The following is a 27087-nucleotide window of genomic DNA, read 5'->3' on the forward strand; positions in this document are numbered from 1 at the left end:
AATGCAAGCAACCACCACCCCTCAACAGTACCCGAATGACACATAGCCCACAAAATCAGTGTGCCACTCAACCTCAGCCCATAAGGCAAAACAACGTACCCAGCACACTAGTCATTGGTGATTCTATAATCAGACACACTGACATCCCCCTCACCAGGCAGAACAAGGAGAAAGTCACTGTCAGCTGCCTCTCGGGTGCTAGGATCTGCAATATAATGCACGCACTCAGGTCACTCCACAATTCCATCATTGTCCATGTTGGAGTGAATGACCTGAGACCTACCTTCCTGGACTATATGAAAAGAGACATGGAGGAGCTCTCTGACCAAGTGGCCCAGGCAGGTATGACACTAGCCCTGAGTAGCATTCTGCCATCACCCAAAATGATCCCACAGTACAAGGAAAAAATGATTGACTTCAACAATTGGCTAAGATTATGGTGTCATTCCAAGAGGATCCAGTATCTGTCTGCCTGGGATGACATGATCGACAAGCCACAATGTTTTACCAGAGATGGCCTGCACCTGTCACTTCTGGGATTCTGGATACTGGCTAAGGCTCTTGCTGCCCCTATACTACCTTTTTTAGATAAGGCTCAACTGTCAAACGCACCACCAGACATAAACAAGCAAAATCTAAAGGTAATGCTACTCAGTGCTAGAAGTCTAAACCTCAAAATGCACACACTCGTGGCTCTCCTTAAGATGGAGAACATCGACATCTGTGCAGTGACAGAGACCTGGTTTAAGGCTCCAAAGAGCACCCCTGCATTACCAGGCCACAATTCTTACCACACCTTTTGGCCACCCAACCCAGACCGATATACTAAAGGAGGAGGCATGTCCATATTCATAAAGGATATTCACACCTTCAGGCTAGTTGCTCAACATAATGCCTCCGAAATTATCCAAGTAAAATTAACACTGGGCAAAACTGCAATTCAGGTTGTAGCATGTTACAGATCCCCCACCATGCCCCAGGACACCCACTTCATGTTTCTTGATATACCGGATAATATTAAGATACAGCCCAATACCCTAATTTTGGGAGAGTTCAACTACCCCTCCATCAACTGGGAAAACTACTCATGTACTAACTCATTTGCCCAACGTTTTCTGGAATTCATCAATTCCAACACCCTGGACCAGCTTGTCCATACCCCTACCAGGGGTAGCAACATCCTGGACCTGGTCATTACCAATATGGGTAACAGATGCTCCAGGCCACAGGTCAACTCCTCGCTGGTTAGGTCCGACCACAAGCTAATCACCCTAGACATCCATATCCAGCCCCCCTCCCCATCAATGATACCACCGTAAAAAAACTTCTCCAAAGCCAACTTCATGCTTCTTAAGTCAGAAGTGGCAAACTTCATTACACCCACACAGATGGAAAATAGTGGCATGAATGCTGAATCATACAAATGCCCTGTATAAGCACATACACGAGTGCATGGAGCGTGCTATCCCAAGCAGAACCAAGACACTATCCTCCAGAAAAAGGAAGCCAATCTGGTGGTCCCCTGCCATAAACAAGTTCTACAAAAGAATGAAGAAACTGTTGCAGAAAAGACTAAAATCCCATATCTGCAGGAACTCCCTGGTCAGCCTCAGCAAGAAGCTGTAATCCCTCATAAAATCTTCCAAAGCTAGTTACAAAAATAAAATCGCCTTGGATTCTAAAGACAACCACAAAGTCTTCTAAAGTTATGTCAAGAATCTCAATGGCAACACTCAGATCTGCTCTGAACTGCAGCACAATGGCACTACATTTACTGAACCAACTGATATTGCCAACATCCTGGCAGACAGGTTCAGTGCTAACTTCACCTCCTTTCACCCCCCAAAGGGCCCATCCACATACCAGATGATTTCAAAGCCCCTGAAATCATGGCCACACAGGTGAAGACCGCACTGTCCAAAGCCAAGAACACAGTATATATGGGTCAGGACAACATCCCAGGCTGCATTCTGCATGAACTACAGAATGAACTGGCACCCCACCTAATTACTATGTTCAACCATAGCCTCACTTCAGACTTTTTGCCTAAGGAGTGGCACACAGCGACAGTTATGCCACTCCACAAAGGGGGTGCCACCACAGTGCCTGGGAACTACCACCCCATTAGCCTGCCAAGCCTGGTCTGCAAGACCATGGAATGCATCATCCTAGAGCTTATAAACAAAGACATAGGTAACCTCCAAACTCTGGACCCCACTCAGTTTGGGTTTGTAAAGGGTAGATCATGCCTCCTAAACCTGACTGACTTCTTCAAAGCAGTCACTAGAGCCATAGACGAGGGTAAGGTAGTGCACACTGCCTATCTTGACCTCACCAAGGCTTTTGACACCATCCCCCACTCTGGTCTTATAAATAAACTCATTGGACTAGGCATAAATCCCTATGTCACAAGATGGATGGCCAAATGACTCACTGACAGGACCCATACAGTGAAAGTAGCTGACTCCAAATCTGACTTCAGACCAGTGACAAGTGGAGTACCACAGGGTTCAGTCCTGGGTCCTTTCCTGTTCGGTTTCTACTTCTCTGAAGTCCAGGCAAATACAGCTGGTCTCTGGATAATGAAATTTGCTGACAACTGCAAACTAGGAGCCATAACTGATTCACCTAAGGATGCGGACATTCTACAAAGAGGCCTCACTGAGACTGGTGCTTAGTGTCAAAGTCATGGCCTAAAGCTCAATGCCAAGAAGTGCATTGTCATCTCCTTTGGGAAAAATACCATACCCATGAACTACCACATAGGTGGTAGCCTACTAAACACCAAAAGTGTGATAAGAGACCTTAGGACACAGGTGGATAGTAGTTTCTCCTTTGATAATCATGTCACCACAGTAGTCAGGAAATCCTTCTATGTGGCACACCTCATCACAAAGGGGTTCTCCTCCAGAAAAAGAGAGGTCATCATTCCTCTCTACTCATCCGTTATTAGACCCATCATAGAGTACAACTCCCCATTTGGCATGTACCTCACAAGACATCTGAAACAGCTGGAAAGGCCACAGAAATACCTCACTAAGAGGATTATCGGCCTCAAACAGATGCCATATACCAACCATCTCAAAAAACTCCAGCTCTACTCCATCGCATGTCATCTACTCCAAGGCAACCTCTGCCTAATGTACAAAGCCGTGTCTAACCCAGACCTAATGGATATGCTACACTTAAAGAAATCCCAATCTCTCCGAGCCACATGCTCCAGGGACCTAAACCTTGTCACCACAATAAACAGAACATGCTGAAGGGATAGATTCCTGTCCCAGAGACTTCCCCTGCTCTGGAATAGGCTGCCCATTCATGTCAAGCAAAGCCCCTTGTTAGCCCTCTTTAAGAGAAATCTTGACAATTGGATGGGTAATAGGAAATTTGCCCCAGGAATCACTACTGTGGCTCTGCTCGACAGGGACACAGAAAAATAATTTTCTTGGGTGGCAAAAGCCAGGGAACTCGTTTGGCTAGGCTTGTATAGGCCCTAGGGCTGATAGCCTAGTACTTACCTATGAACCTATGAACCTATGAAGTTGTGATCAGAAATGAAACACAGATTTCTTCAGTTTAAAAGGAGTGAAGGTTTTTTTCAACACTCCTCAAGTCTGAGAAGTCTGTGATGAGGAGCATTTTCTTTTTTCTGTGTTGAGGAGGGACTGCATCAGGTGCAAGAATAGCTAGTTACACATCTGCACTTAATGAGTAATATAAGTCTTGATGTTAACTTAAATAATGGTATAATCGGAATCACTATGAACTTCTCCCAGATGTTGGATATGCAATAACCCTCAAGTGTCCTTTGAAACAAATTAGCAAGGCATGATGTCAGTTTGACAACAATACTATTGAATGATACTTAAAATTTTCTGAATTCCTGAGTTCTCCTGTCATAAAATCATGAGTTGGCAGAAAGTCATGCTTCATATGAACACCTAGCAAAACTCTCAAATGTCCAATTTTTGCAGAAAGCTCAGATTTTTTTGCCTTTTATTCTTACTCTGTTCCTGAAAAAAAAAGTGTTTTTCTGGTAGTCATTGAGGACTGAACTTGCTAAATAGTAACAAGCATTTGAGTTTTAGGCTTCAAATCCTTCAGAAGATGCATGTTCAAGCAAAGCCTATCATTCTAACAACGTTCAAGTTTATAAGAGCAATATTTAAAATCTTTTCCTGATTTTCAGTCCCTGCCCACATTATTTTTGGCTTTGTGCAGATTTAATGCACTAAAAGAGTGAGAGATATCACACCTAGCTTTTATCACAAAATTCCTAAAAATTTTAGTAATTGATTAGCCTGTTTTATTAACAATACTGCTACACTGTGTTTTATATCTGTGTCATATCTTCTACATTTTACTTTTAATTTGTGAAAGACCTAATGTCCACCAAAGTGGTTGTCCTTTCCTATTGTCTTATATGGCATCTTGGAGGACAAACCTATCAATCGGTTTATGTATAGAGTCGTAAAAAATTTCTTACCTGCAAACCATGTTTTTACCTTCTATACTATTCTACCATTGCCATGTTTTCATCAAAGAGTTTGTAGAAATTCCTAGTTGCATTTTCCACAACACGTCTTTTGTTAACATTAAAAGCTATGTTACCAGATACATACAGAGCTGTAGCTCTCACATGAGGTACATAGAGAGCTGTAGCTCTCCCATGAGATACATACAGAGCTGTAGCTGTCAGACGGGATACGTACAGAGTTGTAGCTCTCACATGAGAAGCATACAGAGCTGTAGCCCTCACATGAGGTATGTACAGAGCTGTAGCTCTCATATGTGATACATGCAAAGCTGTAGCTCTCACATGAGGAAAATACAGAACTGTAGCTCTCACATGAGATACACATACAGAGCTGTAGCTCTCACGTGAGATGCATCCAGAGCTTTAGCTTGCTCATCTTCTTGCACCCAGTGCTTTCCCTAATCTAGTGTCCCTCAACTGGAAAAAAGGACTAATCATTTTTTTTTAAAAAAATGTAGCAAACCACTTGTTACATTTGTAGCAAGTGTATTCCATAACTTATATCACATACAAGGAGAAACTCTTAAATACTTGAGTACTGCAGTCCACAAATGCAGTATCAGAATTAATTTATGTACCACCATGAATGCCAGTACAGAAATGAATACACATACTGCATTGCTGATCGAACATCTCCTAATCATATCCCATAATATCTTGTGCCCGAGGGGTTGCCTCCTTTTCCCCACTCTAGTTCTGGATAAATAGATTATCTGTAACCTATAACCCTCAGTGACACAGTTAATGACCTGTAGTGTACTACCTGCCCATATTACATCAGGGGTTTTATCTTCTCTTCTGGTGTCTTTTACTATTTGATTATATTTGTATTTTACACTGTCTTAAATTATCCTATTTATTACCACTTACTTAGAAGAAGGAACACAGTTTTCTAAGGTGCAGACTGTAGCTCATATGATGGGTTCTAAAAATAACAAAAAAATGAATGTAGTTATATATACTCCATCCACCATTCAACAATAAAAACACACAGTAAGCACTTTCATCCTTCTATGTACTTCCTTAGACTATGAATACAAATTCATTAAACTACTATTTAAAACATCCCTCCATCATATGACCAATAATGTAAACCATTTAATGTTGTAACCCCTTCTATTCAAATATACTTAGAATTTTCAGCATCTTTAGTCTGTGGTTTACAACAGGCATCCACATTGGCCTGCCATACATATTCCTTTCAATCTAATAATTCTTCACTACTTGATCTAATACAGCAAACCTTAATGCACTATTTTTTACATTTTATAGTATGGTTATGCAAAGCATTTGTTTCATCTTTATCCTTAATTGCATAGGTGTGCTCATGACCAGTATAGAGCATAAGACATTGTCTGCAGCCTGTTATGTAGACTGCATTCTGCATGTGAATGTATCAGGAATACAATACAGTATATAGCTAATGAAATCTACATTTAGTGCAGTTTCCACATATTTTCATCCCCCGTTTGTCAACTTGGTCCATATTTTCCTTTTTCACTTATCTTTCAAAATTCTGGCTCTTTTAAAAAAAAAATCAGGACCAAGGCCCACCACCTTGCCCATAACTGGAAACCCTTCCAAGATCTTCCAGGTATTAATCATAATCTTTTTATTATTAAAAGCATCCGCATAACTCACAAGCTTCATTGACTTTTCTTAGTCTCCTTATTTATTTTTATTGCTATTTTCTTCCTCATCATCTACTGTGCCACGTAACACCCCGTTTATATCTGTCACGCCTGTCACCTATGACTAAAGCCATCTACTGCTCAACTAGCAGACCTAATTGTGTTTAAAATGCAAACCTTCATGTATAAATTCATTGGCATCCACTGTCAATCTATTCACCCTCACTATCTGTCCTTTTGTTATATTCCTCTTAACCCATGGAGGTGCATGTTACTGTAACTCCTGGCAATACTCATTCCTAGTCTAGTGTGATTTTTTTCTTAACTGACAGCCTAGGTAAATATTTTTTCTTTGTTAAAATAGACGGTAAATTTTATAATCCAATCAACTTAATTCAGATAGTCAACAATTCTAGCAATTTATTATCTATAGCAGACCAGAGTAAAAAAAATCATCAATAAAATGCTTAAAAACTTAATATTCTCCTTAAATCTGGACTTGTAAATATTTTCTTTTTCCCAGGTAGTCATATACAAATTTAGATATTTAGGAGCCATAATGGCCTTCATAGCTACTGCTTTTTTCTATTTTTATACATTGTCTGTTCAAACTTTACATAATTATAACTTAAAATGCATCCAGTATCTCTGCTATTAATTTTGCAAAGGGAAATTTTATATCAGTTCTCATAAACAAATAATGGATCTACCTTTCCAAGACCAGTCTTTCAGCAGCAGGACCTGATCTAGCACAAACTGACATAGGCAGCTCCCTAGGACCAAGTGATGGCTGAGGGTCCTGGCCCTGGCCGCACATACAGCATTATGTTTTTTAAATCCATTTGTTTGTTGTTTTTTAGGGGTTTTTTTCCTGCTCAGAATTTTTTTTCTGCGTGTGTATAAAAAATTGCATGCACATACAACAGACAACTGATTTTTGGTGTACCCACATTTTTTCCTGCTCAGCATTCCATTTTTTTTTTCTTTCCTGCTCAGTATACATTCAAATGAGTGCACGCACATGGAGTAGACTATTGATTTCCGGCACACACACATAAAGTGGATCACTCACACACAAATTAAAAAATCCTCCTGCAAACATGCCAGAGGGGGAACAAAACAGAGATCTATAGCCTTGACTAATTAGGCTAGTTGCTGTTTTAGTGTGTGTGTCTGATGCCCCATTTAGAGGTCTGTCTACTTAACTGATTAACTCAGGGTCACACTGACTGAAACCCTGTACCTAAACAATGACAAGCAAGAGTCTTATCCTCCACACCAACTGCCAGACCTACTTTAGTTTAATTTTTTTGTGGTAAATTACTGAAAATTACAGTCTGTCAATGTCAGTCATAGAGTTTCATAGTTGCATTATTCATAAAATACATGTTGATACAAAACTTGTTTTTCTGTTAACTAATTTTCTGACTGAGAGTAGTCTGCTGTTATCTGTCCCAGTTTTGCAGAAGATCTCTACGTTTGTCTCATATTTAAGTCCTGCCATTTTCTTGAGAAAATCACTTAAACTTTTTATTTTCTTGCCTTATGTCAGGTGCCCCCCCCAGAAGGAAGGCAAAACATAAACTTATGTAATAATGCAATGTAATATAATCAAAAATCAAAAGTAGTTTGCAACAAACACCAATCACCATAAAAGAAATCAGGTTAATCAGGTTGGTGTTGGAGGTGTAAAAGCTACAGAGGTAGCTGTGGCCCCTGTGTGAGATCTGAGATCTGTAGCTTGTAGGTACAGTTGAAATGTGAGTAACAAAAAAAAGTATATGCAGTGGGCTATCCATTTTGAGATTGTCTGTTTGAGGATAGCTTTTCCTTGAGCACAGGTAGCATACAAGACACAAGAGTGCTTTTCTGGTTGTCTGTGAATGTCCAAGGAATGTAATAGTCTTTCCCTTTGTTTTGTGGGTTAGGAATAAGGTAGGTATGGATAGTCTGATTCATTCAAGGCTACACTGATACCTTTGGCATAAAGAGGAGGTTGGTTCATGGCCTGTAGTTCAAACCCCTGCATGCTGGGTGATAGACAGAAGGGAAGGCTGTTTTCCATGACAAATCGTGCAGTTCTGTGAAGCCAGCTGCTCAAATGGAGGGGGGGTCAGTCTTTCTGAAAATGAGGTCCCAAGCAGGTACTGGTACTTGGTGGTTTCCTGGGGGTTTTATATTTGCCTCCTCTGAGGAACTGTCTTAAATGAGAGAAGGAGAAGGATCAGGATCAGTGTTGTATTGTGGCTGTAATGGCTGATCTTGATGGAGGAGAAGGAGGGAAAGATGTTTGTTTAACATCTCAGCTACTGTAATATTTGAGGTAAACTAGAGCAGATCCATGGTGGGGAATGCAAGGCCAGGTCTTCAGGAGATACTGAGTGGTGTTGTGGAGGCCAGTGGCAAGCAATGAGATGTTTGTTTGGCCTCTGCCTCTTTTTAATAGAACTCAGAGCAGAGGAAGAGGTGGAAGGTGGAGAGGCATCATGAGTCTCATTTTGCCAATTGAAAGAGCCCACTTCCACACCTCTCCAGGGCTGAATGATGACAGGTCCTTTCAAAAAATTTTTTCAGTGTAATTTTTCAAGAGGTAGCAGAGAGATTCCCTATGCCTGAATGTCATGTGCGAATCTGTGCGAAAATGCAACTTCCATCCATGTGTCATGTCATGTATCTGTGTCATATGTCTCTGCCAGCATGTTTAGCTTTGCACATGGGATCAGCAGGATGCAAGATGCCATGAATCCCAGAGCCTGCAGGACTTTCACATGCAGGTCAGCCTGAGTGAAGGTTATTTTTTTAAGTATTGAGATAGTAGCTGCCCTTGCTTCTCTGAGTGCGTGGTAGGCCATCAGTTTGTATTCAAGCTAGCACTCCAGGAAAAATTATTGCTTGACAGGGTATTAGTTTTGATTTCTTTTGTTGTTTGTTGATCCCAGAAAGTTCAAAGTTCAACAATTTTCAACGCCAGGAGGGTCCAGATATGGGTATATTTTATCCTTTGAGTCTGCAGAAAGCAAATTTGATGCCAGGGCATTTTGTAAACACTCTTGGGTGCAGATAGTTTTCAAGGGCAATGCAGAGATTTGATAATAAGTTGAACCGCAAGCAAGAAATCTGAGGAGGTATCTTCTTCTTGTCTGATAGGGACATGCAGGTATGCCTCCTTGAGGTCCAATGTTACCAGCCAAGACTCCTTGCTGCCCATGGGAAGAAGAAGCTGCTGTAATGTGAGTATCTTGAATTTTGGTACCTGTAAGTATGTGTTAGGGATGGATAGGTCAAAATAGGTCTCCCAATCTTGTCCTTCCTTGTACCAGGGATAGTCTGAACCCTTCTGTTCCTAAACAGTGCTTTGGGGTAACTGGAAATGTGGGCTAGGCTCCTCAGGGGTCCTCTGGAATACAGGCCTAATATCTACCAGAGTAGTTATGGCATAAAGGAAGGAAATGGATCATAGTAAACAGGAATATCATCATATGAGCCATGTTCCTCGGATGTGATCCGTGGTTTCCTTATGCTGTTGAATGTTGACAGCATGTTTATCATTTAACTGTGAATAAATCTGACAGCATGAAATATGTGAGTTTAATATTAATATTTTGACTATGATTACATTTTTATGTACCTTGTTTTTTTTGCCAGCACACAGGTGTGAAATGCAGTGTATTAGGGCTACAACCATTTGTCTTGTACTTTATCCATATGAGTAAGGTTATGAACTGTTAAATAACTGCTTACTGTAGGACATGGTTTGATTCCCTCAACATTCATTTGTTTTCTGTGTGACTCTGCCGAGTTACTTCACCAGACAGTAATCCTCGGCTGTTCCTTAAAAGGGACCCCTGTGTCTAGTGGGGTTTCCCAGGCTGTTAGCGAATGAGTTACATATTTGCCTTTTGAATTCCTGTGTCATTCACATAGCCACTAATTAGTTTTTCACTATCAGCTCTGTGAGTTTGAATCTCATCACATCCTTTGTAAACTAATGAGTTACTAGACGCATTGTCACTAAATATGAGTATCAAGGGGAACAGAAGTTTACTCGTCTTATGCTAAATCTGTTTTCAATGGGAGAGTGTTTTGTTTTGTTTAGAAAAAGACTTGTCAGTGTTTTTTTTCTGTAAATCTAAAATAAAAGCTTTAAATGAAATTAACTTTCTGTGATAACTGCAAAAATAAAGAAAATGTTTACACTGACAGGTTTGAACAGTGTTTATGGTAAATGGGCAGAGTCAGCCAAGTAATGAATTACCCTGTATAGGGTCCATTTGTCCAGAATCCAGCAATGTTGACTCTTGAGGTACATACTGTAACAATACAGTATTATTAGTCATTTGTCAGGTAGGTCAGACCTCTACTGAGTGATGTGAGATGGGATAGCTATTCTTGGTGACAGAAAACACAGGAGGTCAAAAATGAGATGCAGGTGTTCAACTAGCATGTAAGACTCCCTCCAAAAAATAGTGTGTTGTATGTAGTAGTAGTTCTGATTTTTATATGCCTTGTGGAGTTTTGAACAATGTGGTACAGTATTTCTTTTGTCTTTAATTGTTTTGCTTTATTCATTGCACTAAAGAATGGTTGTAGGATTGTTGGAGGTTCACATAATGGTGTTGTTTACTTCTCAGGCACATGGTATAGGGTTTGATTCTCACCTTTGGTCACTTTTTGGTTATTTCCTATATATATAATAATCTGCAGGCTGGTTGCCTAGTATTTACCTATGAATCTAATTCATTAATAGTCTTAGCTTGTGTAAACATGTTGAATTTTAGTTTTTTTTGTACTACGTTCTTTACAGCCTTCAGCAACTGCAAGGGGGTTGACATTTGTCAGGTCCTATAATCTGCGTTATTTGGAGTGATGATCAGAACTGTCTGATCTTTAGCATCCATTATGTAGTCGTTGCTGCATATTATTGTGATGCAGTCTTCTCTAACAAACCAAATTATAAAGGATGCCAGCATTTAGTTCAACATTATTACTCTGGCAGTTAGCACAAAGACCTAAAGCTCTGATGAGCTGCTTGCTGTGGCAAGGGTGCAGCATTTGAATCTTACCACCTCCATTTACCTACTTTGTGACATTGAGCAATTCACTTAATCAGACAATGCTTTGGAGTAATTGGGAATATGGAATAGGCTCTTTAATGATCTCCAGGATTGCATGCCTACTAACTATGAACCTGTTTTCATTGCTTACCAGCTATTCTCTACTACATAGCTGACCAAATGGCAATATCACCAATTGTTTAACATAACATACACAATTTATTCTTCAATAGTAGCAGGCACTGCATTGGTAGATGAAGCACTGAAATGAAAAGTTTGCCAGCAGCAACCTTTGCATTAGCAATAGTTCTCATTAATGTGGAATTATTCAGGTGACGTTTACATCTGCAGAGATTGTGCGTATTACCTTGCATGTATTTTCAGGTGGTTAATATTTCTTATGCTCTCGTAAATATCTTTTTAAACTGTGCTACATGTGGCTGGATCTTATGGTATGATATAATTTATATATATATATATATATATATATATATATATATATATATATATATATATATATATATATATATATGGGTCTACTGCTTTTAGTTGAATTATATTTGGTTGAAAATGATTTCAGGCAGCCCATATCACTGAAAGCTCATTTGGTCGAATTACATTTGGTCAGAAATGGAATATAGCCCCTGCCCCACTGCAGTGTGACCCAGGATTGAGAATATAAAGTTAGGGCGGATGTGGGGGGCGTAGTCCCCCACATTTTGCAACCAGGTTTTACTGATGTTATATGTTTCAATGTATTTTTAATGGATATACATGTATATAATAGTGCAGAAAATGCAATTATGTGGGGGGGGCTATGCCCCCCACCCCCCCTTACTTAATATTTGCACTCCAGGTTATCACTGCAGTGGGGCAGGGGCTAAATACTATTTTCGACCAGATGTAATTCCACCAAATGAGCTTTCAGTCAAATGAGCTTTCAGTGAAGTGGACTGCCTGAAATCATTTTCGACCAAATGAAATTTGACCAAATAGAGTAGATCCATATACATATATATATATATATATATATATATATATATATATATATATATATATATATATATATATGTGTGTGTGTGTAAATGTGGCTGAAAGTACTTTATGCTCTTATCAGCTTGTCATTTTTACACATTCTTTAATCTGGCTTTGCAGAACTAGTATGCATGTGTGTGTGTCCGTAAATTAAGTTGAAATAGTTTGGCTGCTATGTGTTTGTATGAAACAATTTTGAAATATACAGCTTTGGTCATTATTATTGTTAATATTTTTTTGAGACAGACATCTGAGAAGGATGCAATCAACAATGTAGCTATAACTGTTGGGTTTGGCAGATGTCTGTGGATATAAATGCACTCATAATACAGAACTGCTCAGATGCATTTGCATTTTCAATCAATGTGAGTTTCAAGCTCACTTTAAGTCTGTTTTCAATGTGAAACTGTTTTGTTTAGAAAATGGCCATCAGTGTTTTTGCTATAACATTTTTGAAATAAAGTTTTAAATCAAATCTCTGTAATCATTGTAAAAGTGAAGAAGACAACAGTATGCACACTGGCAGGTTTGAGCAGTGTTTATGGAAACTGGGGGGGAAACAACCAGGTAATTAAACACTGGAATGGCAGAGCCCATTTCCCTGCCTAGGGCCCCATTTGACCATGCTCCAGTTCTGTTCAGCAGAAAAGAGCATCAAGATGTGACAGCTTGAGTCACTAAAATGTCTGAGTAGACAAGTTCTACATTTTTTAATTTCTGTAATAGAGTGCTGTAATTCCTTACATAAGAGTTAGACTGTGTAAGTATATGCCCAATATGTTTATCCATAAATTAGTCATGGTTTCAATTTTGGAACATTTACCAACTACAATAGGCATCAGTGCTGGATGAACCATATCTTTATGAACTTTAGGCAGATTAAAAACATATGAAACACACCTGTTTTCTACTCTCTGAGAGTCATCTGTAGTCCCGTCAATCAAACCTTCAATAAATTATTCTTCAATAAAATTATTTCTCAAATCTTTGTAATCTCAACTCAAAGATGTTTCATCAAAATGTTTCTCATCATTTAAAACAGAATATTTGTCTGCATTATAATGTCATGCATCCATCCCAACAAAAGTACCCTCTTTCTTCTTTGAAAAAATTTAAGTCCAGTTTATTTCTTAAAAAGTTCAAAGTATCCATTTCTTTCTTCAATAAATTAAAATATTTGTCACTTTTTTGTTACCCAGAATACCTATATTCTCCATTTTGCATATTTGCAGATATGCAGCAAATCCAGGCAATCAAGGAGGCTTAAAGTACTTATTTTTTTAAACACATAAACATCACAATTCTTTTTTGGATTATTTTGTATTCCTGTCAGGGTGGCAAGATTTAACTATTGCTCATAATCCGTTATTTTTATTTATTTATTTTTTATTTATCCTTTTTTTGACTGGGTTAGTGCTACTAGGCCAGTGACTTCTTTTCTCGGGGAGAACTGAGGTGGCATTTGTACTACTAGGGGAAATTTGGCCAGGTATCGGGGAACTTTGCCTATTCTTTTTGATAGGAGCCATGGGATCTTTTACATCCCCTTGAGCTGCCCCCAACTCAGGTAGATGGTTCCTTGGTTTAATGTTTCATCTGAAGAATGGCACACGTGAGTATAGCACCCCCCCTCCCCTTGTACTGCATTGTATTGTCAGTACTAGATATTACTCCAGACGCCTAAATTGGAAAAAGAACCCACAATTTTATGATCTTATGATCTTCCAGAACCAAAGGTGAGTGTGCTACCTGTTGCACCACTGACACTAAGATTAAATGGTTAATAGTTGTAACAACACCTCCCCTGCTTGCAGGCACAAAATAAAGCCCTCTAATCAAAACCCTCACATCCAGTTCAGATAATCTATATTCTGATAAATTAGTAATCCTGAAGGCTCTCTTGTCATTCACTTTGAACACACAATTAGATTCACATTTCAAATCAGTCATCTCAAATGTTTCTAATGCCCATTACATTTTGAATGAAACAATTTGTTCCTCCTGCCTCTACAGTCGGGGTGGAATTGCTGTTACTGCCCCCAAAGTGTTGACTCCCTGAGTCCCTACCTGCATCACTTAAAAGGTTTATCCATTTCTTTTTTTGAGCCTCTTCATCTATGCAGTGTGCTTGATGTTCTCTTGTGATTGCTCATATCTTTGTATAACCACAGGATGCATGCCGACATACTGTATTTCTGGGAAAGGCACAGTGACCTTCTGGGTTTTCTGGGGTGCTTCTAAAAAAAGTTGTTGGCCACCCACTTGTTCAGTTGTGGTTTCTTGGGGTGCCTTCACAGTCAAATCATCATCTACTTCCACACTTGACACATAATCCTTACCCCTGATAATCCCTTTAAACCCTTTCATGTTTTTGACTCTTTCTGGCTTTTTTGAGACCATTTTCTTTATCTTGAATGTTTTGCAGTTTACTTTCAAAATTTACAGCCAATGTTCTGTTGTACAAATCAGAATATAAATCCTTCACTTTCTGACTCAATCCATGAATCTTACTGTTGTTGTGCTTTGCCAGCATGTCCACATTAGTCAAACCTATTTTTATATTTATCTCTTTCCATTCCTCCATGAAACTCATAGGATAATTGCTCACCAGTGGCAACGTGCTGACTCTTCATCCCCTAGGCATGTGTTTCACTTTTAAACACTGCTCAGGAAACAGATTGTCCCACTGGATTCTTTCAGTTCAGCATGTTCTTTTCCAAATTATTAAATCCCTCATGGATGGAAGTGATAGTTAGCTGTTCACTTTGGTTATCAGAGTTTTCAAATGGATTTGTAGGTGCAGTCAAAACCCTTGATAATACTCTATCCCTCTTGTGATTATCAGGGTCGCATTAGACCTTCCATTCAACAATAAGGGGCCATTGTTTCTGTAGCTCCCCTTATTTTCATTAAAAGAAATTATCAATCAAAGTTACCCTGAGGGTGGCACTATCCCTTATAAAATACCCGGGGTAAAAGATTTGCTGAAATAAACTGGTGATGTTGCTGCTTGTACTAGTACAATAAGCCTAGACTGTGCCTTGTTGAGATTTATTTGACATATAGCAAAGCCAATACACAGTCTGTTTACAGAGTGGTAGTTGTTCTTCTGAATTCATGAGTTCTTTTATTGCAGAATCTGAGTTGTGTGTGCATATTCAGTGAATGCAGGAGATATGTAAGTAAAAGTCAAGTAGTTCTATATCTGTGAACCAAAGTGCTGCCATTCTTGTCAAGAAAGATGGATTTGTCCTTAAGGAAATTTTTTTCATTATGAAACAGGCAGCAGCAATCAGAATAAAAATGTTTTCTATGGAAAGCATTTTATATACACCATATCAGGTGTTTCAGAAGAGACAGAGATAATTAAATGTATGTAATGACAAATTCAACGTCTAATGAGGTAGATACTTTTACATCTTTGTTTTTGAGAGTTATTTGAGTGTTAGTAGCTGGTTAGGTAGTCAGAGCAAAACTGGTATATTTACATTTTTGAAGTTCTTCGTTCCCTCCTTTGGAAACTCATCATGTTAATTTAAACAGCTTTCTTCTAATTCTTGTCAAACTTTACACTGTTTGTTTTTTAAAGGAGATAACATTATAAAATGGGAAGCTTCTGGTGGTAACATAAGAGCTAAATAGCCTACCACAATCACACTTTCATTCAAGCTTTAATGGAAGATCTTCAGAAAATGGCATATGCTTAGAGAGCATGTGCCACTGTGCAGACAGCATTGTTCCAGCACTATTGCGGGATGTGAAGTATTGAAATTGGCCAGAGGAACTAAAGAATGCTCTGAGTAAGGCTGGCTATATATACCAGTTAGCTTGCTCCATGGTACTCGGTGCTCTACCATGAGAGCAGCTGCGGCCATCATGGGGCTAAGGGTACAACTGATGAAAAGTCTAGCTTTGAAAAGTGGCTTTGTAAGGTGGGTAAACCCAGATGTTATAATTTACTGTCACAGTGACCCCTCTGAAGAAGATCATGAGGTGTCCCCATATGTTATGTGTTAAATACAATCTACAGGAGGTCACAAGTGCATGATTAACATATCAGACAATATTCATAATCTCTGGATATTTTGCAAATTATATGGTAGTGTGACAAAATTAACAGCCTGTAATAAAACATAACTAAATCAAACTGCATATACCTGTCTCAGAGTTATGCGTTACTCAGGTCCCAGAAAAGAAATGAATGGTCCATAAAGATTAATGTGATTCACACTGAAATTTTATTCTCACATAATATCTAGTTATTCATAAAAAATAATTGTGCTTTAATAAAACTGAGCGTTGTACTGTGGAACTGTCTTGCAGGTTGCATAAGATATACAGTGCCACATAAAACTGTAGCCCACAAGTAGTACAGCTTGCATTTTTCAGACAAACTGCATACTCTTAGCGCATGCATAGATGTAGAAAGTCTTAAAAGAAAATTGATAATGAGAAGCTGCTATAGTGAAAAATGTGACTGCTATATCACAGCACTTACCAGCTAGTGCAGTACAGTAGGAATTATCGGAGGCCATATTAGATGTAGTTTTCAGTTATACAAGATGCTCACAGTACCTGAAGCACAGCGTAGAAAAAATTGTACATATCGGACTGCAGCAGTGTGTGTTGTGGAGATTGTGTAAGATTTATTATACAAACAAGCTCCTTTTGATGCTCTTGAAGTGTGTAATAAAGTTATTATGCTACCCAGAAATATCATTTAAAGAGTATGTCTTCAACATTTTGATATATTTTACAGTAAAATTTGGAAACAAATGCACTAAAGGAGCATAACGTTTTGTAATTGTTACAAAATAAGGATAGTGACCCATGGCCAATATCGGCACTGGTATTTTTGAAAATGCAGCTCATACTGTTTTGTTTCTATTTTATTAGATACTCACTCTGTGCCATTATAGTTTAAAAGTATTTTTAGTCAGCAGTAGAGAATATAAATTGTTTAAAACCAATGAAAGTTACAAATAAAGTTCCATGGTAACAGCTGCCTGAAATTCTGAGGCTGCATACATGACAGTAGAGATAATAATCTAAAGTAATCAAAGAGCTCTATTCTACAGTGTAAGCCAGTGGAAACGTTTGCAGTACTGGTGAGGTAACAAATGCAGTATAGAACAACATGCGGACATGAATATTACCAAATACTTTTACTAATCGTAATGTCACCTAACTGAAAAAAATTAGCCTGTGTTATATGATTGCCTTAGTCTACAACACAGCCAGTTTAAATGGATGTAGTGCCAGCTGTTACAGTCTTAAGACAATAGTTTATTAAAAAAGCTGATAAACATCCAGGGAGTAGGACAAAGTCAAGGGAAACAGCAGAAGGTTTTCTCTCCCTTTGGGGTGGGGCTACCCAAGAAGACTCCAAGTTGTCCATTTTCAAAATTTAGAAGCAAATAAAAAAAAAATAATTATAAATGTGCAAACTGGAATGACAAGTTTCCTGTCATAATTTAAATACGTCAAGACATCTGTCTCCACAGCAGGTATGAGGATATTTTTATATTGGGTCTGTGCTCCTGAAACACTAACCTGGGTCAAATGGACTAAAGGCAGTTCGTCATTAAAAATGCCAAAACAGATTAATGTTAAAACAAAGTCATCTTAAAGAAAGAAATGCCTAAAATCGCAACTAAAACAGAAAGTCACTAAATTAAAAAAAAAATGACCCTAGATAAATAAAAATATTAAAATGAAACTAAAACAAACAAGTCACCTGTAATCTGTGAACTGTTTTGAGGCTGAACATTGTAATACATGAGTGTTCTATAATTCAGTATTTTACATGGGTGAGAACGTGTAATGCACTTTGCTCTTCATTATAATACTTACATGCCAGAATATTTAGGTTTGGGCATGGAAGAAGAAAGGTTTTCTCAGGCTAATGTCTCCAATAAATACTGCATAGCAAATTCATGTATGCCAGAGGTCTATGGAATTCTAAGTAGATGGAGACTATAGTGTCTGCTATAACACTGTGAATCCCCTTCAGCATCCCCCACCTTGACACATATTTCAATAAAGAAGTTTATGATGACTTGTATGGAAGAGGATTTTCACTATTGCTGGAGCCAGAGTGAGGAACTGTATACATAATACTATGGCACATCGTTGCTCCTGACATGATATGATCTTCCAAACTGTGAAACAGTGTCTAGGGCTCAGAGAAATGCTCATTATCCTTGTGCGTTTCTAATACTGCTGTTCTGTCTATTAATGTATGAGTCCCTTATAATTTTTTGTACTGTACATGGTCTTTCATTATGACTGTATGTCATTCTTTTATAAATTACAAGCAGACATGGCAAAGGTGGTTACATAGCTCAAGATTGGACTTATCCTTGCATTAGATATTTATGAATGTTGGTGTGAGTGTCTGACATACCTTGTACTATCTATTCCATTGTATCCTGTCAGGAAGCCAGTGCTGAAGCTATTCATAATATATAATGACTATATAGGAGTAAACGCTTCCTGTGTGCCATTTTCTAAATAGGGGCTGGAATCTTCTTACTGTAGAAACACATACTGAAAGTCTACTTTCTTAACTCATTCACATGTATAGTGCCTCCTGGTGCATTTTAACTTACACCCATAGCTCCTCATGGCACCCTGACATTGTTTGTAGCTGCCTTTCTTAATCAAGTGATTTAACCAATGTATGACTGGCATTATGTGAAAGAGAAGGTTATGAGGAACAAAATGACACTAACATTTCTTGTCATGGATAAACTGAGGTGGAGATATACCCCAGGATTTGGAATGCTACTACTCGCATAAATTGCCTGCAGCAAGTAGGTTAATGTAAGGGACTAGGAAAACTGTAATTCAGAGACAGCTATGACCACAATGAGGAAAACGTCATTATTGTCTCATTAGCATATCTCTGAATCATACTTTTCTGTGACTAATATTGTCAGACCTGTGACTGTGGTAGTATTTATCTTGGTGACACATGCATCTCATGGTCAAAGACATCCCCCAACATTCACACATATATGTTCAGACACCCATCAATGCACACACTTACTCCAAGGACACATGTATATACACACACACACACACACACACACACACACACACACACACACACACACACACACAAATGCACGCTCACACACATGCACACACTCATCTGACTCCCTGCATGCCTCTGCAATCATTCACACATACTTACACTCATCCATACACAAATACACACACACACACACACACACACACACACACACACACACACACACACACACACACACACACACACGCACACACACACACACACACACACTGGACTCTGTGGGTGACCACTGTCTTTTGACAGTATTAAATTATTCCTCCGTACATGAAATGCTATGCAGGCAAGTGATTCTTGAATTCCTAGGCAGTGTAAGCCAGGAGCCAATGGTATTTCAGCAATGAGTACATGATTAGTTAGAATTAGCTACCCCCCCAGAGGGCCACATCACTATGTAGTTTGGCTAGCAGGACAACCCTCTGGACTAATGATTACACTAGGGAAACCTCAGAGGTTGGGCACTCTATGAATCAGAAAAGGTTACTGCAAGGAAAAAGACACCCATGTTAAGGTTTCCCAGTTGTGGTAATGAATCCCTATGGGGCACCCATGGTGGTGCACCGGTTAGTGTTGCCACCTCACAGCAAGAGGATCTCCAGTTCAATTCTTGGCTGGGGTGCCTTCTGTGTGAAGTCTGCATGTTCTCACAGTGGTCGCTGGGGTTTTCTCTGGGTGGTCCAGTTTCTTCCCACATCCCAAAGACAAGTTGTAGTTGGATTGGGCATTCTAAATTGCCTGTGTGTGTGTGTGTGTGTGTGTGTGTGTGTGTGTGTGTGTGTGTGTGTGTGTGTGTGTGTGTGTGTGTGTGTGTGTGTGTGTGTGTGCCTTCTGTGGAAGGTTGAGTGCCGGGCTGGCAACTCAGCACTGTAAAACTCCACTGCCAATCGTTCTGCAGAGCATTGTTGCACTGTGGTGACCCCTAACCGGGAAAAGCCAAAAGAAGAAGATAATGAGTCCCTATGATTAATTCTTATTTTTAACTTATTATGCATATTTTCATATAATATTTTCAGTACTGAATTAACTACATGTTCATTGAGGGGCATGATGTATAAATGTTATGTGGGAGACAAAAATACAAGACCTCTGCCAATACAAAATGCACTACACTGGAGCATTAATTCTTAGATATCCTTTATAAAAAATGTATATAATTTCCATATTTCTATAAATACCAACAAATTCAAATAACTTGCAAACCATTACATTGTGTCAGCTGAATGTTTAGATGATGTTGAAAGAAACTGTCACAGACACTTTCATTTTAAGTTTTACATCTTGAGAGATAGTTGACTTGAGTGATTTAGAATTTTGCAGATTTATTTTCTAATTCATAACTAGCATAGAACAACCCATGGGATAAGACCTAATATTCAAGCCATCCAGTCTCTTATATTTTTAATTTCTGACATTAGGTAAAATCAGAAAATAAATGTTATTCTAAGATGTAAGGGAGAGGGACTGTGAAGGAAGCAGACATATTCAGACAATAGACAGATGTTAAAAACAGACATAGAGCATATTAGGGCAATTAACAATACCAGCTCATGGGATGGCTGACTAATACTACTTTGTAATACATGGAACCTGGGAAGGAAGGTGGTGGCGCTACAGGCAGTAATGCAGAAGAGGATATAGGCATTGCTAGAATCTTAGAAAAATGGGCCAGTAATGAGAAGGGATGGGCATGGAAGTGTCTGGCTATAGCTTGTTCCGGAATGATAGATAAGTGAGAGATGGAAATGGATTAGCAATTAACATTAAGTAGGGCATCAAAAGTGAGATCAAAAAGGAGGAACACCACCCTATGAAAAGAAAAAGATAGTAGTGGGATCAGAATGTACCAGGCTAGTTAAGGCAGAGAAAATGGGAGAGCCAGTGGAAAAGAGCAGTATACTGGAGAGGTGGAGAATAGGGAGAGGAGGGAAAAAAGAATATAAAGAGGAAGGGAGGAAAAAAAGGTAAGGTTCATTGAGAATGGAATCTCCCCAGGGTGATACACAAAGATGGTCTTGAGGAGATTGGAGAAGCTTAAGAATAACCATGGAAATGAAAGAAAGGTTAAATTGGTTTCAGTTATTGAAGAAAACAGTTTGTTTGACAGGAGTATTTCAAATGTGATGTTAGGGAATGACAGGAAATGAGAGTCTTGTCACAAATTAGATGACTGAGTCAGAAATGACAGGAAGGGGGCTTTGTGGGGATGTGACTGGGAAGGAGAAAAAGCAACAGGATCTTAAACAAACAGTATGATAGGATTAGAGTAACCAAATTTGAGTTACAGGAGAACAGGTCAAATGTGGACTAAAAGTCAAAGGTGATCAAACAGATTGAGGGCACAATGGGGCTGATCACAAATTGGATGACTGGAAAAAAATGCAAGAAGAGGAAAAAGAAGGAGAGCAAAAGAACAGAGGAGGAAGTAGCAAGAGAAGAAAAGAAGGATGAACAAAGATGGTGAGGGAAAAGAAGGAGAGCTTTTAAAGAAAAGAAATAAAGAAAGATGAGGGAGAAGAGCAAGAGCAAAGGGAAGTAAGAGGAAAGGAGCAAGCCAGGAGGGAAGTAAACAAAGAATATCAACATGAGATGGGCAGTCAAGGAGAACAAAGGAAAGGGAGAGGAGACCATCTGGAAGGGCTTGGAGAAGAGAGAAGATAATGGGAGGAGGAGAAGATAAAGGGATTGGTAAGTGGACAGGCAGAACTGGGTTGGATAAAAAGAAATAAAAGAGGAAAAATTCAGAAAATACAGAGGAGAGTAACAGGAACAGCTGAAACAAGGAGAAGAAAGCAGGGAGAGAGACCTTCAACAGGAACTCAGTAAGACATATACAAACATCAGACTAGAGAAAGGACATTAAGAAGGAATGTAGAGGTGGGTAGGATAAAAGAGATATCTCTAGTGAAGACCTTCAACAGAGGATTAGTCAAAGCAGGATGAAGTTTTATGATGGATGTGTAGATGAACAGATAGAGAGTCAGTACAGGAGTAGTTGAGGTACTTCTAGAGAGCCTTGGAAGTTTTCCCTTAAATAAAGGGAGGAGAAAAGTAATGGAGAGACATTTAATCAGTACAGGTTGGAAATTTTCTAGGACAAAGCTGAAGGGATGTATCAGTAAAGGAGAAATGTCTTGAGTTTCTAGACTAACTTGTTTAGGACCAGGTCTGAGATCCAGTCCTATGATCTTCATTAAGATTGATGGATAACAAGATGAATTTCTTTGGAATAGGCAATGAAATGGAACTTTTGAATGGTTTTGGCAAAAGGAGTAATAGAAGGATTTTGAAAAGTGCAAAAGGATAATGAAGGTGACTATTGAGGTTTTGAATGCTAAATATTCAAAATGTTGTGAAGTAGTATAGATAGGAGTTATGTAAAAGTGATGGAAAAAGAGTGGCTGAATGAGCAATGGAGAAGAAGAAGATTCTGGTTATTGACAGAAGCAATTCAAGTGAGTGTACTTGAGATATGGGGGAATATGGTTCAAAAATATTGAATGCAAAGGGAGGTGATCAAGAAAGTCCAGGAGAAAGGTCTTTGACAGAAGATTGGAACTGATTTGGACTTGATGGACAGTAGATATTGAATGTGGTGCAGACCATACTTAGAATACTTGGTACAGTCCTGCAGCAGACTTCAGAGGTAGTCCTTATGCTGAGAGAGGAAACAAGGAGTGGTGAGAGTAGAAGTAGAGGTCTCACCTTGACCAATCTTAGAGTACTTTTCACAGTCCTGAAGAAGGTCACAGTTAGACTACCTGGTATAGTCCAGTAGCTGGTCTTCCTTAGAAAACTGATCTACTTCCTGTACAATACCACACTTACTGTACTGTGTACAGCAGTGGTACTGGCCACACTTAGAGTACCTGGTATGCAGACCTAGCTTAGCATACTTACTACAGTCCAGACTGTAGGGGAGCAGGCCATACTTAGAGTACTGTACTTAGACTACTGAGTAGAGTCCTGTAGAATACCACACTTAGAGTACTGGGCACAGTCCTGAAGAAGGTCACACTTAGACTACCTGGTATAGTCCTGTAGAAGACCATACTTAGAAAACTGGGTACTGTCCTGGAGCAGACCACACTTAAAGTACTGTGTAGAATCCTGGAGCAGGCCACATTTAGAGTACTTGGTACAATACTGTAGCAGGGCATACTTACAGTACTGTGTACAATCTTGGAGCAGGCCATATTTAGAGAACTTGGTACAGTCCTGGAACAGACCATACTTAGAGTACTGGGTAGATTTCTGAAGTGCATATAATGAACAGGATATCAGGATGATGGAAGGAGTAAAACAAAAGTAACCGGAAAGTGTATTAAGATGAAAGAGAATAGATATGGCCAGAAACTAGAAGAGATCTTGCTCTTCCCACTAGAAATCAGAAAAGACAACAGGACAAGGGACATGGTAGGATGCTAAAGAGCTAGAAGCAGATTTTCCCGGCTCTGCTATTTCTTTCTATTTCTGACAGGAAATTATATTACTAATTTATCCTATATGATTCATTTAACTAAAAGCTACTACTTTAAATTGTTCTGAAGAAGATCATCTAAAAATTATTGATCTATGCTATTACCTTCCTGTCAAGCATTTGACTATAAAATCTCTTTACTCATCATACAGAGTGAGTCACACAAACATAAGCTCTCAGAAATCATCCTTGAAAAAAAACTTTCAGACTGTTTTAAGCAATATTCAAGAGCTTTCATTGAAATTGGACACAGTGGACAATAAGCTGGACACCTTTAAAGAAAAGTGTACAAAACAAATGGAGCAAATACAAAAGTCTCATAACCAGCAGAAATTGCAAACCTCAGGAACAGAAGGCACATTGAAGGGAGACTAACTGAAGAAGAAAACAACACAGAATATTTACTGAGGCAGAATACAATGCTTCTGAACAAAATAGATGACTTGGAAAACAGATCTCTGAGAAACAATAATCCCATCTTCTGTTAACCTGAGAAAACAGAAAGAGCAAGAATGACAATCTTCTTAACATCCTGCCTCCCTAAGATTCTTGATTTACCTGAAGCTATGTCATATGGGATTGAGACAGCTAACAGTTCTCTGGTTGATCTATCCTCCTCTAAGAGTAATTCATCTCTGAGATCCACTACTGTAAGTTTTTTTCCTTCACAAGATAAAGAATTAATTCTAAAAACAGTCTGGACAAAATCTCCCAACAAGCAAGAGGATAAAATAATAAAATAAGACAACAACTATTCTTCTACAGTGACATCCAATAGAAAGAGCTTTCTACCTTTGACAAATTAAAGAAGAAACAGATTAAAGTTCACCTACTTTTCCCAGCCAGACTTAATTTTTTATATCAGATAAAGTCAAAATCTTTGAAGAGAAAGACAATGCCATATCATTTTTTGAAAACAAAAAATATAATAGACCAAATAGAAGGAATGGCTTGGAGCAATATCTCCATGAAAAGACATGCAGAAAGATTTAAATGGAAGGCTAATGAGAAAAAGAAGCTGAAAGAAAAGTGACATTTGATGTATATTCTATTTACTAGTTTAGTTCAGAGTATTACTTAGTCAACATCAAATGTTTCTTTTCTCATAAGCTTTTATTTAAAGGAGGTTTGGGTGCATTCTATGACAAGGTAACTGCATGCCATTTTATTCCTTATCTTTATTTTCATATTTATTACTTTAATTAAATGTATATTTAACAAAATTAGCTATAAGCTTAATATATATATATATATATATATATATATATATATATATATGTATGTATATATGTATATATATATATATATATATATATATATATATATATATATATATATATATACATATACATATATTTAAATAATTTTAGCTAATAGACAAAAATAATGTTAACAATATCCTTAATAATAAACTTATTTTGGTATTTGGGGTGTACACAAGTCTCCTAAACTTATGCAAATTTAATTGCAAAGTTTATATTACATTTTTTGTTTGTTTGCTTCCAGGAATGCATTTTTTTATTGTTGTCTACTTATAATCTGAAAGTAATAACCGGTTTTGCACCACCATACCACACCACCATACATACTAGTATAATGTGTTCATTCAAGTCATTTTCATATTAATCTGCTTTAGGTATAGTTAAGGTATATGTGTTATGGTGTTGTTTGGGAATGAATGCTGAGACTATAACAGATGTATTTGGTTTGTTGATGCTTTGTTAGAGCTTGGTGAATTATGAATGTGGTGTTTTTATACTTGTGACATAATTCTTGTATTTCTGCTCTTTCTATGAGAATTGACTGAGATGGCTGATTGTGATAGTGTCCTTTGTGTGAGTGGATACTGGGTGTTTAGATCTGTTAACCAAATTTCAAACCTGTCATCTGTACAGATTTTTGTAGATTGTCTTGGCTTTGCCTTGCAATTGTCTGATAAATTAGAGGCATATTTTTGATGTTTTAAATCGGTAACTAGTGACAGACTTTTGGGTTTCAGTTTTCATATGCTTCCAAAGTTGTATGGTGGTGCAAAACCGGTTATTCTATTCATCTGGGTTTCTAGGGGCAAAATTTAGAAATTGTTTCTATTTTTGTGCCTCTGTACTCTCATTGTGTGTGCCTTTACTCAGGTTTCTTGCGTTATAAAACTGAGAGGTATGCCAGTGTTATAAACTGATGTTGTGTTTGCATGTCTGGGTTTTCTGGGTTCCTCTTTATTTATGTGAAGTGGTCTTACCTGAATATGATCTTAATGGTAAATGTGATTTATTTTTCCTCTGTTCTTTCTATTCTTATTATTTAATTTGCATTTGGTTGGTGAAGTTGAAAGAAAGTTTAGAGAGATGACTGGGTTCAGCATTTTTATAAGCTTGTTTTGATTGTATTATCTGACATAAACTGGAAAAGGCAGCATTACTATATTTTAAACAGAAACAGCGATACTCATTGAAGTTAAACTAGACTATACAAGCTTGTACACTTACAGTTGTGGTTTCTGGGGACTGTTCTTTATTTTGAAACAGCTAAAGCTCAATTTGGTTTCCTACTGAGGTCGCGTGATATGCCGTACTTTTTTAAAGGCTTTACTAAAGATGTGGGAGTTACTTGTTAAAAGAAAATACATATGCTGCTGTACTGAGTGAAAGGTCAAAAGATCATAAATTGCTCTTGCATTTAAAAGCTCCCTCTTTATTTACATATGACTTAATAAATACTATAATATGCATTTATTACAAAGAAATCAGGGCTACAGAGTACAATTTTATTCCTTTTGTGTGATAATCCAAAAAAAATTAAGACAGGAATAAAATATCAATAGTATGAAATAATAAGACATAATGATGACATCTGTATCAGCATGCCTCTTGCAACTATGATTGAGGAAATGCATGAGTAATTTAAAAGGGAAAGCTGCACAAAAACAATCATTTAAATAGATTTTCTCATTAGTTTTGCTGCATCACTTATAATAGAAGACTGATTCATGGGAGTACACGTCTTGTATATGTGGAATAACTTAATTAATGGTGCTGTACTTTTGACTCTCATCAAATTTGTATTTGTAATTCAATGCAGATTTCCATAAATAGATTTCTGACATGCTTTTTAAGCTTATTATAAGTGCTGTGCACATAGAAATTCTTTCTATGCTTCATCTTTAAAAGTAATAAGAAGGTGTTCTTTGTCATTCAACATAGGGTCTTATAATTCTAATGGCAGCTTGCACAGTACACGATTCTCTGATAAACAAATGTAAA

General features: G+C 38.0%; 1 protein-coding gene across 1 annotated transcript in view; it reads right to left on the minus strand.

Moving 5' to 3' along the window:
• LOC122816616 (cytochrome P450 2K4-like) overlaps positions 1 to 27087 on the minus strand; it is a 381747-nt gene that overhangs the window by 284259 nt on the left and 70401 nt on the right. The window lies entirely within an intron of this gene.

This window comes from Protopterus annectens, chromosome 12.part0, assembly GCF_019279795.1.
Source record: "Protopterus annectens isolate FY-2018-M chromosome 12.part0, PAN1.0, whole genome shotgun sequence".
NCBI lineage: Eukaryota > Metazoa > Chordata > Ceratodontiformes > Protopteridae > Protopterus > Protopterus annectens.